This window comes from Ambystoma mexicanum, chromosome 6p, assembly GCF_040938575.1.
Source record: "Ambystoma mexicanum isolate Mex_15411 chromosome 6p, UKY_AmexF1_1, whole genome shotgun sequence".
Taxonomy (NCBI): Eukaryota; Metazoa; Chordata; class Amphibia; order Caudata; family Ambystomatidae; genus Ambystoma; species Ambystoma mexicanum.
Window position 1 is genome coordinate 641035901 of NC_090935.1, and position 16227 is coordinate 641052127.

Genomic DNA, 16227 nt, shown 5'->3' on the forward strand with positions numbered 1-16227 from the left:
GGGAGCCTACGATAAGCAGTTCCGTTTTATCGTCATTAAGACAGAGACTGTGTGTGGCCATCCAGGCTTGGAATTCTAGGTAGATTTCGTTAAGCTTTGCAACATCTTCTTCATGGCAACCAGTGAGTGTAATGAGGACTTGGGCGTCATCTGCGTAATTAGTGTAGCTGACACCCAGATCGTCAAAACGGTCAAAGAGAAGCTTAGTGAAGATGTTGTAAAGTGTGGGAGGCATGCAAGAACCTTGGGGAACTCCACATTGGATTGGGATAGGGTCAGCAGCTGCTGAGGGGGTGAAGACCCTAGTCGAACTGTCAGACAGAAATGAAGAAGAATTGATCAGTGAGGTGATGAAAGGAGCTAGATCTTTGGCTCCATCTTTGATGACGGAGGCAGGGCATAAGTCACCTTTACAATTGGATGGTTTAAGGCTAGAGATTATCTTAACTACTTCCTCCTCAGTGACTGCGGAGAAGTGGAATGGGGGGCAGTTGGGAATGGTGGGGACTTTTTTGCTGTTGAGGTTATCTTTGGCTGCAAGGTTGGCTTTTTTGGCTTCTGTCTTTGCTTGTAGAAGGGCAATTTTGTTGGAAAGGGCTAGTTGGATATTATTGCACCAGACCTTGTCATTAGTGCAGTCTTCTGTGGGTGGTAGTGGTGATTCAAGTTCTCTTAGTATAGAGAATAATTCTTTCGTACCAGATTTGGCATTGTGTATTCTCATGTTATAGATCTCTTTTTTGGCGTTTAAGATAGCGGATTTGTAGGTGGTGGCAGCTCTAGCGAATTTGTCTTTTGTGGTGAGAGATGGGGCTTTTCTCTAGCTAATTTCCGCAGCTCTTTTGATGTTGCGGAGAGCCATTAGTTCTGCTGAGAACCACTTGTTGGTGTGGGCAATGGGTTTGGCTTTTCACTGTTTGAGTGGAGCTATCTGGTTGAGGGCTAGTTCCAACGTGTTGTTGTAAATATCTACCTAGGAGGACGGGTTGTCATTCTGAGTGGGAAGGTTAGCTTTAGTAATGGGCATGAGAAGTGGTCTACGGTTTTCTATAGTGATGTTGCGATTGTTTCTGGAGATTATTTGTGGTGTCCTGGAAGGCGTTGTCGTTTTGGGTACAGTTCTGGGTAGAGAGAAGGTGATAAGGTGATGGTCGGTCCAAGCACAAGGTGTGATGTCTGTCAGTGAGAGGTTGCAGTTGGCATCTGCTAACCAGTCTAAGGATCTTCCTTTTGTATGTGTTGGTTTGTTAATGTGTTGAGTGAGGCCTAAGTGAATAATGGTGTCATTGAGAGAGGTGGCGTGATTGTCGTTAGGGTCATTGAGTCCCAGGTTGAAATCACCCATGATGATGATTTGTGATTTGGGTTTAGTGTAAGTGATGAGTAAGAGAGAGATATCATCTTCAAAGGTGGATGGGGCGCCTGGAGGTCTGTATATAATGTGTAGGAGGATGGTTTGTGTGTTAGATAATGGAAGTTTGATGGATAGGAGTTCGGCTGAAGGTAAGGTTGTGCTAGTTGCTTCTCTGATGTTTAGGTTAGACTTAGCAATAATTGCCACACCTGCTCCTATTCATTTTTTTCTGTCAACACGGATGATGTTGTAGTTATCAGGGATGGCTAATGCTAAAGTCGGACCAGCTGCTAAGTGGAGACATGTCTCGGTGATAGCGATGAAGTCGAGGTGGTTAGCAGAGATAATGTCTGCAACATCTGTGGCATGGGCTACCAATGAGCGTGCATTGATGAGAGCACCCTTAATGGGAATGGAAGTAATGTTGACTTTCGTGGGTGGCGGAGTGTGGGGGGTTGAGAAATGTTGGCTAGCTGTCGAGTCGATATGCGTAGTCTGCTGCATATGATTCTTAGTCTGGTTGGTGATCGTTCTAACGGACTTGTGGCTAAGGCTAGTGCGGTGGCTGAGTCTAGCGTTTCTAATCTTGATGGATGGGACTACATTCAGGATGGTGGTGGTGGGTAGAAAGAGGCGAGAGCCTAGTCGTGTGTTTCTAAGGCGTATAGGGCATGGTATGAGGGCTGTGGGTGGCCCGCCAAATCTGTTTATCCATTCCACTGGGGATAGTGATTCTGGGTAAAGTGGAGTAGTCGTGTTGGTACAGTTCTGAGGTGAGATATTGTGAAGTAAGGGGAGGAGCGTTGCCATGGTCAATGTGGCGCCTCTTAGGGTGGCTATCATGGGAGGTTAGGCTCCAGGTGGTAGTGGCAGATGGTGGAGGCAAAGGCTTTGCGGGTTGAAAGTTTGTAGGGGATATCTGGGTAAAGTATAAGTGGGTGGAGCTTGGCAGTGGGGAGGTGTAGTGCTTCTAATACAGGGTGCCAGAGCGTGTGCATGTAGTGAGTAGGGAATACCTATCTGGTAGCAAGAGCGAATTTGGGCGGTAATACATGCAGTACATACAGTCATAGAGTCAACATTGGAGCAGCATCGGTAAATGGGTGATATATTGGTTAAGAATTAGTGACAAGGCGCGCACTCTGTTGCCAGTCAAGTTTTCCTGCAATGACTTCTCCTCCAAATGCACGTTTTCATGACTCCATCAATCTTTAGGGAGGCTGTGGTTCTTTATCTTTTCAGGCGTGTCTTCATTTCCTTTTCAGGTGTAGCAGGTTAATTGACTATAGTGTCTCTAAGGATTCTGGTACTTGTATTTTTCACACTTAATTTCTCTTGCAGGTGACTGGAAACAACTCCCTCCATAGCACAGATCTTACCCTTGATAAGGGGAGGGGGAAAGCCATGTTTGTGGCTCTCCATTGTAAAGCATGATGGCCCTGGTGCTGCATCCTTTTGAGCCCGGGACTCCTGGAACATAATGGTTAAGAATTAGTGACAAGGTGCGCACTCTGTGGCCAGTTAAGTTTTCCTGCAATGACTTCTCCTCCAAACGCACGTTTTCATGACTCCATCAATCTTCAGGGAGGCTGTGTTTCTTTATCTTTTCAGGCGTGTCTTCATTTCGTTTTCAGGTGTAGCAGGTTAATTGACTATAGTGTCTCTAAGGATTCTGGTAATTGTATTTTTCACACTTAATTTCTCTTGCAGGTGACTGGAAACAACTCCCTCCATAGCACAGATCTTACCCTTGATAGGGGGAGGGGGAAAACCATGTTTGTGGCTCTCCATTGTGAGGCATGATGGCCCTGGTGCTGCAGAGATCAGACGCCCCATCAACCGCAAAAAAAGAAGCATGCGCTGTGGAGAGTTAGAGCCTGCGGCATCGGGAAATGTGCAAAAAACGAAAGATCTACAGGCTCTGATAATGTCTTCCTTGTGCATATCCATTGCTCCATTTCTCAAAATGTATGAGCCCCTTAATGACAATATTAAAGACCTGTCATTTGTAGTTGCTACGCTACGCTGACAAATAACTTACAGAACATCGAAAAAGAGTCTATGGACTGCAAAGTAGCTCTGCAAGAGATGAACAAGAAGGCAGACCAGACGTATGCAGCTTTGATAGATCATGTAATAAACGCAAACACTGACAAAAAACATTTGGCTGAGGTTGCAAAAGAAGCTCTGAATCTCATCCAAAAAAACAAGGCTCATGGTGACCCACCGGCGGATGTCAACTGCGCAAAGTGCCAACTCGCGTCTTCTATGGACAAAGTCGGTTCTCCCCTTAGACCTGAAAGCACCCACTTAACCAACAACTGAGGGGGTGCAACAGGGTCGCCTGTGGGAAAAGTGGACCACCTGAAAAGTACAGTTGACCCTCAGGTCCCGACAGTGGCCGTCACTGAGGACGTGACATCTTCTGACAGAATCGCTCACGCTGAGCCTCGTCTGCCCTTCACAGATTCAACTAAGGTTGGTTGCCCCGCCCCACCAAAGGCCAAAATCACCATAAGCAGGGAGCTTATTAAGACCAGCAGCGGGTTCGCTAAGGCCACAAAAGAGTCTCAAGATGTTGCTAACTTAGCCTTACCCAACCCGCAAAGGCCTTCCTCATCAACAACTTGCACCCACCAGGAACTGCCCCCACAAGAACCACCACAAGCAACGATGGACGCCGTGGGAAAACCCACTGTCATTTATGACATCTTTAAGACTTCAGCAGACGCACAAAAGACGAGTAAGTCTAATGGACAGGCAACAAGTGGCCCTGGAAAGAAACCCAAAAATCTAACGGCAAGGAAAGTGAGGAGAGGAAATAACAACTCTCAAAAGGGTTTGCGCAACATCAAAACTGTGAATGTAACTGTTAACGGCCCGTTACCAAAATCCAAACCTTTGGAAAGGAAGAAGCATGCAAATGACGACAAGGGGGCGGCAACGGACTTGGAGGGCTCCTACACCTGCATTAGTGATGTCTCTGACTCCCTGATGAATGTATCAACATAGGAGGACGCAGAGCAGAGTGACACTGTCACACGTTTTGCCCATGTACAGATGGTCCCCATGCCGCCACAAAGCCTCTTATCCCATGATGTGCAGGCAGTGAACAACTCAGCATGGGGCGCAACTAAGAAACTACCTACTGGTCAGTTGTCTACAAAAGAGGGGCCAACAGAAGAGGTCGACTCAAATACAGAGGCAAGACTGATACAACCTTTACCACTGCCTCAACTTGTGAGAGACCAACAGTCGGTAACTAACCTGGCCCCAAGCACTGCCAGGATGCCTCCCACTAGATCGCTGAACTCATAAAAAGAGGTGCTAAAAGATATAGCCAACTTGAATAAACCGACAAGACTGTGACAACTGATCCAACCACCGACCCCGCCTCTTCCGGAAAAAGTTGACCAGCTATCACAATTTCTAACTCTGGCCGACAAACGAAAACTGTTGGAGGAGAAGGCGAGCATGTCATGCGCAACGTCTGGGATCAAAGCTGCCACAGTCAATCGGGCTGGCATAGATAAACGGTCTGCGGATGGCGGGACAGTGCCTCCCGATTGACTGTATCACTAAGTGAATCCAGACAGGATAGTAGATGGACCTCATCCACAAACCAGCTAAAGCCTCACCTGATAGGCGGAAATTCACGAATGTGAACCACCAAAATGCTAAGGAGAAAGCGGAAAACCTACAGAGCCATGGACAGCAGGGTCTGCACCGCCTTATATTAGAACTTATTGAATCCTCGGACGACCTAATCCTAAATCGCCACAATGTACTATGGATGTGCCACTTGATTCCAAGTCTAAGAGCAATCGATTCTGAAGACCTCAAAATCGTACAATTCTTTAATGAAAAAAAAACTGACGCTGTGATTCTACATCTTCAGTCGAAACTTATTGCTGATGCATTGCTCGACGCCAGTCCAGTGCTGATGTCATTGGGGTTCGACATAACTAGAGCGGACCAATGCCCTCGACATTCTCCTTCAAAAGATGACTCTCGCAATATATTAGACCTTGCAACAAGTCGAGCCTGGTCCCAGCAGTCTCAATCAAGAACCCCTTCTATAATGACCATGGCCCCAGCAACGACATCGTCCCCTTCTGTGGACTCTGCCCGGGTACCACACGAGGAGCTTATAAGGATCACAGTCAATGGAGCACGAAGCGCGCCCGCTATGAACGCTGCCGACATGACGGAAACCAATACGCCTCACAAGGCGACCGACTGGTCCTGGCTAGCAGCTACTTTAAATAGGGTCACAAACAACTAATGCCAAGCCTTAGAGAACCAAAGTACTTGCCTAATGGCCTCTTGGAACACCAGAGGCTTTACCCACCTGTTTAAAACTTCATGGGCAATCAATCTGGACCTTCTGTGCCTACAAGAAACATGGCTAAGAGCAAGTCTGCTCTTAGAAGGCTTTGAAATTGCAGTCAACCAGGCGATAAGTCAACCAAAGGGAAGACCGATGTCAGGTCTGCTGACGGCAGTGAGAAAGGCCGCAGGCTTTAGGATTATTGAATCTCAGAACCTGTCGCCTTTCATTCAGATATCAACAATCGGTGTTACACAGTCCGAGAAAACCAAGTGCGCTCATCTTCACATCATCTACCTATATTGGAATCATCGGGCAAAAGATGCAATGTCATTTTTAGATAGTGTGACAGACGCGATCGACGAGCTACTCGAAAAGGAACATCCGTTAGACCTGGTTTTATGCGGCGACTTAATCATCGCATGCTTGAGCGAGAAAAGTCTTCTGGAACAAAAAGCGGCTCAATAGTGCTTAGAAATGGAGATACATGGACTGTCTATGCTAAATTGAAACAACGTGGGCAACATTCCAGCCCAGCCTACATGGAGTAGGCTGGACCAAACTTCGGTCCTCGACTACATATTTGTCACTGAGAACTTTCATAAGAGAGTGTGGCAATTAGACGTTCTCAAAATGACCCATAGCGACCACTCTATGGTGCAACTTACATTCAACAATCAGACTGACCACACTCAAGTGAGCCGGCCATACTCGGTAAGCACAGGGTCCAGCAGGATCCATCTAAATCTTCTTGACACGGAAGTAGCGGGTATATCATCTAACTTCATGGAAAAAACAGAGGGCCTTGAATATCAAGACCTCCTGTCTTTATTGGAAGAGAGTAAACATATTCTGAGACAAGTCGAACTACGCCCAAAACCCAAATTCGACTTGACCATCCTTCAACGGTAAAAGACAGATGAGACAGGAAATAAGGAAGATAAAAGGGCCATTCAATAAAACCACGAAACAGAACATAAGGGCGATTAAGCAAAACTACAGCAACTGGCTTAAGTCACATGCGGCCATTATGCTGCAAAATGACTCCGAGAAAATGCTGTCAAAAATGGAAGGGAAAAACTCAGCGGAATTATGGAAACTGATAAATAGCAGTCTGGCACCTCAACACGCACCACAGGCCAACACAGTTACTGAAAAGGTATGGGTAGAGTTCTACTCAGCCCTTTTCTGCAAAGACGTACTAACTGTAGCCTAGGAACCACTGGCTATAACCAAATGGGACCTGGAATTTGAGAAAGAAGACATCTTACTCATAATCAAAAGTGTGCGAGAATCCAGAGCCCCAGGCCCTGACGGTTTAACAAACTATACTATCAAACGTAACCCGGGCCTATGGGAAGACTTTTGTGTTACTCTATTTAATCGATTCATTAAGAGCTGCTCCACCCCCAACTCCTGGAAAAGCGCTGTGTTGGTCCCAATCTTTTAAAAGGGGGACCGATCCAACCCAAACAATTACAGACCCATAGCGCTTCTTGATGTCTTGGGGAAGATCTACGCCACACTTCTCCAATGAAAACTTTTGGTGTGGGCCAAAGACTCCAATCATATAGACGCCAGACAAGTGGGGTTTGTAAGGGGGGTCGGTTGCGGCCTAAATCTGCTCCTACTGAACCTCTTAAAGATGGAAGCAATCAGATCAAACTCTAAGATCTGCCTGGCACTGATAGACCTCTCTCAGGCGTTTGACAGCATCAACAGAGAGCTGTTGTGGAAAAAACTAGCCAAGTGGAACTGCCCCCCTAGTCTAGTGGGCGCAATCTGCAAACTGCATACAGAGACCTCCATTAAGATCTGTCTCGACATGAAGGGCATGTTGTCAACTAAAATCAGCACACTCAAGGGTGTTAAACAGGGTTGCCTCTTGGCAGCAACAATATTTAATCTGTTTATATCAGACGTAAAGGACGTATTCTGTGGCGCCAATACGTTCCCCCCCCTAAACTGCATGGTTCGCCCATTGACTATCTAGTGTACGCTGACGATCTTGTGCTGATAGATCAGACCCCGGTAGGTCTTCAGCACAAAATTAATCTCATAGATACCTACATAACAGCTAATGGGCTGCTTATCAACAAACAAAAATGTGAAATCTTGACCTTGGAGAAATTACCAGGTTCACATGGAAGGGGGAAGAAGTTTAACTGGTACATTGCCAAGAAGCGAATTCGGCTTGCAAAACTTACCACATACTTAGGCATGAGGATATGTGCGAGCAGAAATGATGCACCATGGGCAGAAGCAGCCAAAAGCAAGTGTCGGCAGCTGGCATGTCAAGCCTCTCTGATTAACAACAAATACAGCAAATTTTCACTAAAACCTACAATCGCGTTTTTCCAACAAAAAGTCGTACCTATATTAATTTATGGAGGCGAAAACGTATTTGGCTGCCCCTGTGACCTATGGAAATCATTAGAAAACATTTTTTGGACCCGAGTGCTACACTTAGCGAAGGGTACCTCAACCGTCTGTATACGGTATGAACTAGGCCTTATCTCAATCCATGCATGAGTCTCATGGAACTTACTGAGCCTGTGTCGCAAAACGCTGCTGAAGGCCCGGCTCTTCAATTCTGCATCCTGCATAAGCCTGACTCCGATAAAGAGCACACCATCCTCTTTAAATGGAATCGACTTTGTCAAGACTTACTGGAAGAGTACGACATCACTCTTACAACGTTAACAGAAAATCCAGAGTCGGCTAAGAGGAAGGTCTGGAGATTGGACTGGATCAAGACTTGAGATTTATGATCAAACTCTAAAATGACGCATGAAGTACCAGGCGAGGCAAAAGCGTACAACCAACGTCACTCCTATTTAACATGCCTGCCAAACCAGCATGCAAGGGCCCTTTATATGCGATTTAGACTAAACGCATTTCCAACAAAAGAACGCATAGGTATTTGGTCCAAGCATGCAAAACTTAACCCCAGGTGCCACTTCTGCAACTACGCCAAAGAAACGTTAAAACATCTGATTATGTCGTGCCCTGAACATGAGTATCAAAGAGGTCTTATCTTTTCCCCAGTGATTAACTCCCATCGAACAAGGAGCATCGAAGAGTTGTGGAAAGTACTCTTTGAAGGATCCAATAGAGCAGCACTGTTTGCCCTGATAAATTTCCTCCAAGTGCTAAAAGCCCGGTTGGATGAACAGGAAACAATCCAAGTGCTAAAAACCCGGTTGGATGAACAGGAAACAATCTAAGTGGTTAAAGAAAAAGCATGTCTGGCCGAAAAAAGGGCACAAGTTACTGAACTGATTCACTGAACTTGACGTGACAAAATGGACTTGTCAAAGCCATTTCAAAGGAAAAGGATGATGCTCTTATCTGTTGTTATGTTTTTGTTAGGCTCACCTGGTATCCACAGGGATGCCACCCAGCTGGGTTACTCACTGGTATGCTTCTCATCTTTGCCCAGATGTGGTCTGCGGGGAAGGTTCTGCCTGAAAATACAGGAGGACTGTGTTCAAGACTGACTGACTGGGGTAAGTATCCTCCCTCCACCCCGTATGATTTCAGTCCATCTGGTGCCCTCTCCTCACCTTGTGATAGAATTAGGCGTGCTCTCCGTCCTGCCTTCTTTGCAGGGGCACGTTGTCTTTCATGGGCGCGTGCAGTCCAGTTACTTCACTGACGCCGGCCCGTTTGATATTGTTCAGGTAGGTCTTATTGCTGTTCTTTAGTTTTGTTGCTATCCTGCATGCCTTTCCTTGTTTAAAATATCTTTTTTTTCTCCTTTAGGTATGCGTAGCTTCAGCGCGGCGAACTGGCTTGGTTGAGCCCCGCTGGTAAATGATGCCGCATTAAGAACGCTATGATGCGTTAAGTAAGCGCTATGCGGATCGCTGCGAAGTCTTGCCTTTGCTAACCTGTGTTTTCCTTCCTTGTAGGTCGCGGTGTTCTTCAGTGCGGGTGGAATGTCTGGAGTGGTTCCAGCCGAGAGGCGACCAGCCAGGTAAGCCTTTTGAGCAGTTCATAATTTGTAAATGTCTCTACTGCTTTCTTTAATGTTGCCTCTATCTTCCTCTTTCAGGTCGTTCTGTCCGGGAGGCGTGCCCCAACAAAATAGTCCAGGTAAAGTAGTCCCTAGGCTGCCACACCCAAAACACTAGACCGCATAGCTTGGTTCTTAGGAACCAAGCTATGTGGATGCCTCCATGTTGGCTGACAATACAATAAAGTAGTTCCCAAGCACATTGTTTTTCATGGTGTATGAGCCTGGCGCCATAGGCTCCAGGACTGGCCCCATGAGGGCTTTTGAAGAGGATGCCAGGCTCTAGAGGCCCGAGTCCTGACTCCACCTGGCCAATTGGTTTGCCAGAGGGGGTTTTGGGCGAGGGTCGTGACAGTTTTGTCTTTTTTTTAAAGGTTGAACAAACCAATAAAAAAAAACACACAAAAAAGAATAAACACAAAAATAGGAATCACGGTACGATGCAAATTACTTTCGGGGAGAACCATAAACTCAGTTGAACAAGTATCCAGTACGAAATGAATGGGGGTACTGCTCCAGCTTCCAATAATCAAAACCAAACCCGAAATCCAGTTGAGGCATACTTGCAATACATCAACAACTTTCTAAAGTTCATTTAAAAAAATCTCTGTGGCTCAAGCAACACATTTGCATGCCGACTCTAATATCTATAAGAAGTGTCCAGGGAGAGCCACAGTCCAAATGCAAATCTGCATTTATTGGTCAACCCATTGGTTTATCGTCCTTCTTCTTTGTCATCGAACGAGTCTGCACACGCTGAAATTCTTCTTCTTGTCTTGTTTCTATACTGATGGCTTGGGGTGCAGCGGACTCTCCAATGTAGAGCTTGACGTCGCTCAAGTGGATCCAACCTCGTCTGCCTTGAACATTTACTGTTGAGGGAGTAATGTCCTTCACCACATAAGGTCCAATGAATCTCGGCTCATTCCACTTCCTAGTGACGTTTCTGATCAGTACAGTGTCACCAGCAAATAGTCTTGGTGCTGGTAATAATTCTGAAAATCCGGTTGCTAAATGGTTTTCATCAGTGTTCTGAGACCGACCCCACTGACACTTGAGTTGATCTGAAATGACAGAGATACTTGTGGTCATACATGTAAAATATTTCATTTCCTAACATTTTTGCTGTACTCTGGGCATCACTTCTACTTCTCAATGGAGGAGTTAAAGGCATTCTCATTCGTCTTCCTGTCACTAGCTCGTGGGGTGTGAGGTGGTGGTCCGACCTGGGCTGATTCTAGGGCATATAAAGCTAGGGGTAGGCAATATAGCCATCCCTTTTTCAGCATCAACTTAGCTTGACAACCCTTTCCTTAAGAAGGTCATTGAGTCTGTTACGTATCCCATTCGGGATAGGTGAGAGACTCAATGGTGGTAAGCAGAAAAAAACATATCTTTAATGTTTATTTATTTATTGCATTTATTATGACTCGGGAGGATAGCTCAGCGGCAACGTGCCCACCTTGGACGCAAGACGAGACGGAGCAACACAGATTCGATCCCCGGGTCCGCACTTAGAAACCTCTGGGTATTAAGCGTGTTATAAATAATCTATCATATCATATCATATATCATGACCCAAACCCGTGGGTGTCACAGCGTAGTTACAGACATCTTAGCATAATTGGATACAGTTAGAATCAATAACATTTCCAGATGGAGGCAGTTGATACAGTTAGAATAATACCTTTACAGTTGGCATCAATGGGTTCACAGTACAATCTCACCGATAACGGGACAAGTGCAACAGTCTAGAATTTATTAAATAGCCAAGTTTTTAGGGACTTTTTGAAACATTGGTGAGAGGGCTCATTTCTGGTGAGTAATGTGAGAGTGTTCAAAATCTTTGGAGCATTACTGGAAAGCTGCCCCCCGCCCCCACATATGTAGCGAGGGACAGAAAGGTGGGCATATTAATTAGATCTGAATACTCTTACAGTCTTATTCAAGGAGACAGTGTTGTTGAGATACGTAGGTGCCTTCTTAGCAATGCATTTGTGAGTGATACAAAGTGATTTGAATAGGATTGTGGCTTTTATGGGTAGCCAGTGGACTTCCCTTCTGGTGGTAGAGATGTGGTCTGATTTTTTTAATCTGAAGGCTGCTCGCAAAGCTTTATTTTGCAGCAATTGCAATTTAGCCAGGTTGGTGTTTGAGGTGCCTAGCAGTAGAACATTACAGTAATCTAATTTTGATACAATGAGAGCCCGGGCTAGGGAGGTGCAGTTCTGTGGTGTGAAGAATTGATGCCTTAATGCAATCAGTTTGTCTGTTTAAGAGGTGGCTGAGGATAGAGCATTGATGTGTTTGGACATTTTTAGTAGACACCTAATGTTTTGACCTGCTTTAGGACTGGAATGGGGGTGCCGTCGATGTTAATTGCTGAATTGTATGCTTGGAGGGCATTGATTCTGGCTGGGGAGCCTACGATGAGGATCTCTGTCTTCTCATCATTGAGGCAGAGGCTGTTAATTGCCATCCAGCTTTGGATTATAGCGTAGATTGTATTTATCGTTGTTGCATCCTGGTCATAGTTCCCAGTGATGGGGATGAGAATTTGGGTGTTATCGGCGAAATTTGTATAGCTGACACCCAGGGCATCCAGTGCAGCAAATAATTGCTTGGCATACACATTGTATAGTGTGGGCGCCAGCCAGGATACTTTTGGGACTCCTACTGGTACTGGGATGGGGTCTGCTGCCTCCTTACTGATGGAGACACAGGATGTTCGGTCAGCAAGGAAGGATTTGACCCATGATGCAGCTTCTTGCAAGAACTGGAAATCCTTCGATAAAGTAGCACATAGTTTGTCATGATCGACTAGGTTGAATGCAGCGGACAAGTCTAATAGCAAGAGAATGCATAGTTTGCAGGCGTCTCTGGAGTCCATCTGGATTTTGAGATCCAGAAGGGCCATTTTGGTGCTGTGGTTTGGACGAAAACCAGATTGTTGCGCTCCTAGATGGTGGTTTTGTTCAAGGTGAGATTAAATTTGAGAGTAGGCTATTCTATCAATGATTTTAAGCAAAAACGGGACAGTCATTACGGGGCGATAATTCGTGGGGACTGTCGCATCCAGGCATGGGTTTTTTAGGAGCGGGGTAACCCAGGCTTCCTTCATACTGATAAAGACTATGTTTGTGCTGAAAGAGGCATTGACAAATTTGGTGATAATGGGTGTGAGAGTAGGGGCGCACAGTTTGACTAAATGTGCAGGAAAACTGTCTCCTTTACAATTGGTGGGATTTAGTTTGGTAATGTGTCTAGCACTTGGGCTTGGCTAACTGGGTATTGGCGTTGTCGCTGACTCTGTCAATGGTAGGTGGCGGTGAGTTTTTGTGAGCTAGTATTTTTCTTTTGGTGGCGATCTTGGCTTGAAGCACTTGGATTTTAGAGGCTATAGCATTCTGAATGGTAGTACAGCATGCTTTGCAGGAATTCGTCTGGGTCAGGGGTGGGATAGGATTTGCCAGCTCTCTGAGTATTTTGAAGAGCTCTTTGGAGTTGGAGGCAGCATTGCTAATATGTGAATTCAGGGCATTGGCTTTATGAGCTATGATGGCTGCTTTGTATATTTGGTTAGTTTATAAGAATGCATTTGCAGTGACAGGTTTTTTTATGGATATGCTCCATATACCAGAGGTTTGAGTGTTTATCTGTGCGTCTTGTTTTGGTTGTTCAACAAGAATCCTATTTGTTCAAGTACCTCATTAACAAAATGTGGCCCGTTATCGGATTTTAGCACTTCACACACTCCCCATCTTGGAAAGACTTCACATACTAAAAACTTCACTGCGAAAGTGGCATCAGGGTGTGTACAAGGACCTGCTTAAATCCACCTGGTGAAAGGACACACCACCACTATCAGATGCCTGTATCCATCACATACTTGAGCATATCAACATAATCATGTAAATGCTGAAAAGGACCATTCGGTCGAGTAATCACTCCTCTGATTGTTCGCAGTGTATGCCCAGCGGTAAACCTTTGACATATGATGCAGTTTACTACATAAAATGCAATGTGTTCTAACAGGTTAGGCACAAACCAGTCTTCTGCAATCGTAGCAGCAAGACTTTCCCTAGTTACATGTGCAGGGTGGTGCAGCTGTTCAAGCGCTACCTTTAACAATGCTACTGGCATCAACGGCTTTCCGGTACTGTCCTGCCGCCATAATGCTTCTGTGGAGGATAAAGAACAACCACTTTGCTTCCAGAATTCCTGCTCTTCCTGTGGTGCACTGCCTTGAATCGCCATTAACTGGGCTCTTGGTAATGATTAAATCCTTCATTCATTACCGCAAGAGATAAAGTCAGTTTGCTAGGTATGCGCTGCACATTTAACTATTGCTATGGCTACTGGTAGTCATAGTGCCTTAATAAGCCTGTTCAATAATGATGCGTGATGCACTAGAGTGCTGTCCGCTCTGAGGTAGCCCTCCTTTTCCAGCATGCTAGTCCTGCATGTATGGTTGGCGTCACATAGGCGGAGTCACTGTACAATGTCACTTCCTTCACTTCATGTTTTTTTGAGCGTGGCAATAAGCGCTACCAATGCCTTTCTCCAGTTGTTTGATCAATTTTCGAAGAACCATCAATAAAGGGAATTTCCCCTCCTGACAATGCATTCTCTTTTACGCGTGGTGTGTCATCATAAAACTCAATATAATTTGTGCAGTCATGCACATGCTCGCCCTCTGCCACTGGCTCAGCTACAAAGGTGCCAGGGTTCACTATTTTACATCTGACAATTTTAATTGCTGAATTTTATATCATTACTTCATATATAGAAGCTCTCTGAGATGTCAATGTACCCTTGGGTTTCTCCAAAATGGCAAACAAAGCATGGTCCACAAAAAACGTCACAGAACAACCCATTGCAATACTTGTAGATTTCTCAACTGCGAACACAGCGGCTGCGAATGACTGTTCACAAGGAAAATGCCCTTTCATAATGGGTCTAAAATCCCACGTTAATATGCCAGAGATTTTCACCCTAATGTAGTCCTCTGTGTAAGCACTCCTGTCATAACCGTCCCATTGATATGTGAAAACAAGAAAAACTCCTCAGCAGTCCATTCTAATTTCTCCTTATTCGCCTGTGATTTCTTTAAAGCCTGCAAAAGGGGTCTTGTGTATGAACTATAGTCAAACACCCATGCTCTCACATAATTACATAATCCCAAGAACTGTTGCATCTGTTTCAACGTGTGCGGTTTTGCAGTTTTCATGATCGCTTCAGCTCTTTCATATGTTACCCTCTTTCCCTCATGTGAGATCAACTGGCCTATATGCAACACATCTCCTTGACAGCACTGTAACTTCTTTTTGTCTACCTTGTATCCATTGTCTGCTAGAATAGTCATTAACTGAAAAGAGTCTTATCTGCAATTAATATTGCCTAGGTCCATATGTAGGACTCTTTTAAAGATCAATGGGGACTCACAGTACCCTTGAGGCAAACAAGTGTCTTTCAGATGGATTTGACGGAACGCAAATGAAGTCAAGTCTTGTGAGTCCTTGTGCAACAGGATTGAGAAAACCGCATTATTCAAATCAATCACGTAAAATATTGCACATCTACTGGTATACTACCTAGTATCATCGCTGGATTAGGAACTAAAGGAAACTCTGCCTCTACAATCTGGTTAATCGGTCTCATTTCTTGTATAAATCTCCATGATCCTCCCTTTGATTTTTTCACAGGGTACACCGCTGTATTACACGATGATTCTGATGGTACCAGAATACCTTGCTCCATTAGTGCTTAGATAGTCTCAAAAATGCCCTCATTTGCCTCTCGAGACTTGGGTATTCTCCTCCTCGAGGTAAATTCGCTCCTGTTTTCAGCTTTATTTTAACCTCACCTATTCCCTTCCACAGGCCTACATCATAAGGACCTGTAGTCCATAAAGTATTTGCCACTTTCTCCAAGTCTTCGTCAAAAAATGCTGGACGCTGCCGCGTTATCACTATGCGCTGTGGACTGTCCCTTTTCTCTATTCTAATCAAATATGTAATGCTCATAAAGAACACTACTTGATCATCTGATGGATCATCTTCAAACATGTCATTGTCAGTGACATTGGTCAATCTGCACCCTTCCCCAATAGCAATCACTGTTCTCCATGGCCTACCCTCATCATCCGTTCCTTCAAGCATTGCCATGTCTCCTCATACTATGGCTGCATCTAACCCTAGAGGGTGGTCTGTCCCCCCTCTTCATCCATAGGTATCTGCGTTCTAAATGAAAATGTATCAGGTATCCTCATAGTCTTTCCGACTAAGTCAGGTAGCCATGTTAACAGAATGCTCACCCCATGAAGGAAAACTGCTGGTTCTATCGGCCCACCTCACAGAGCCATTTGCCCTGTAAATGCCATTATAAATTTGCCTACATTCATATAGTGTATCCCAGGAGTGGAGCACACTATTCCTTTGTGAGTACAAGAAATCATCTTGTTAAGTTTTGTCATTAAGTCTCTTCCCAAAATATGAACAGTTGTCTGTCATGAATAAAATAATG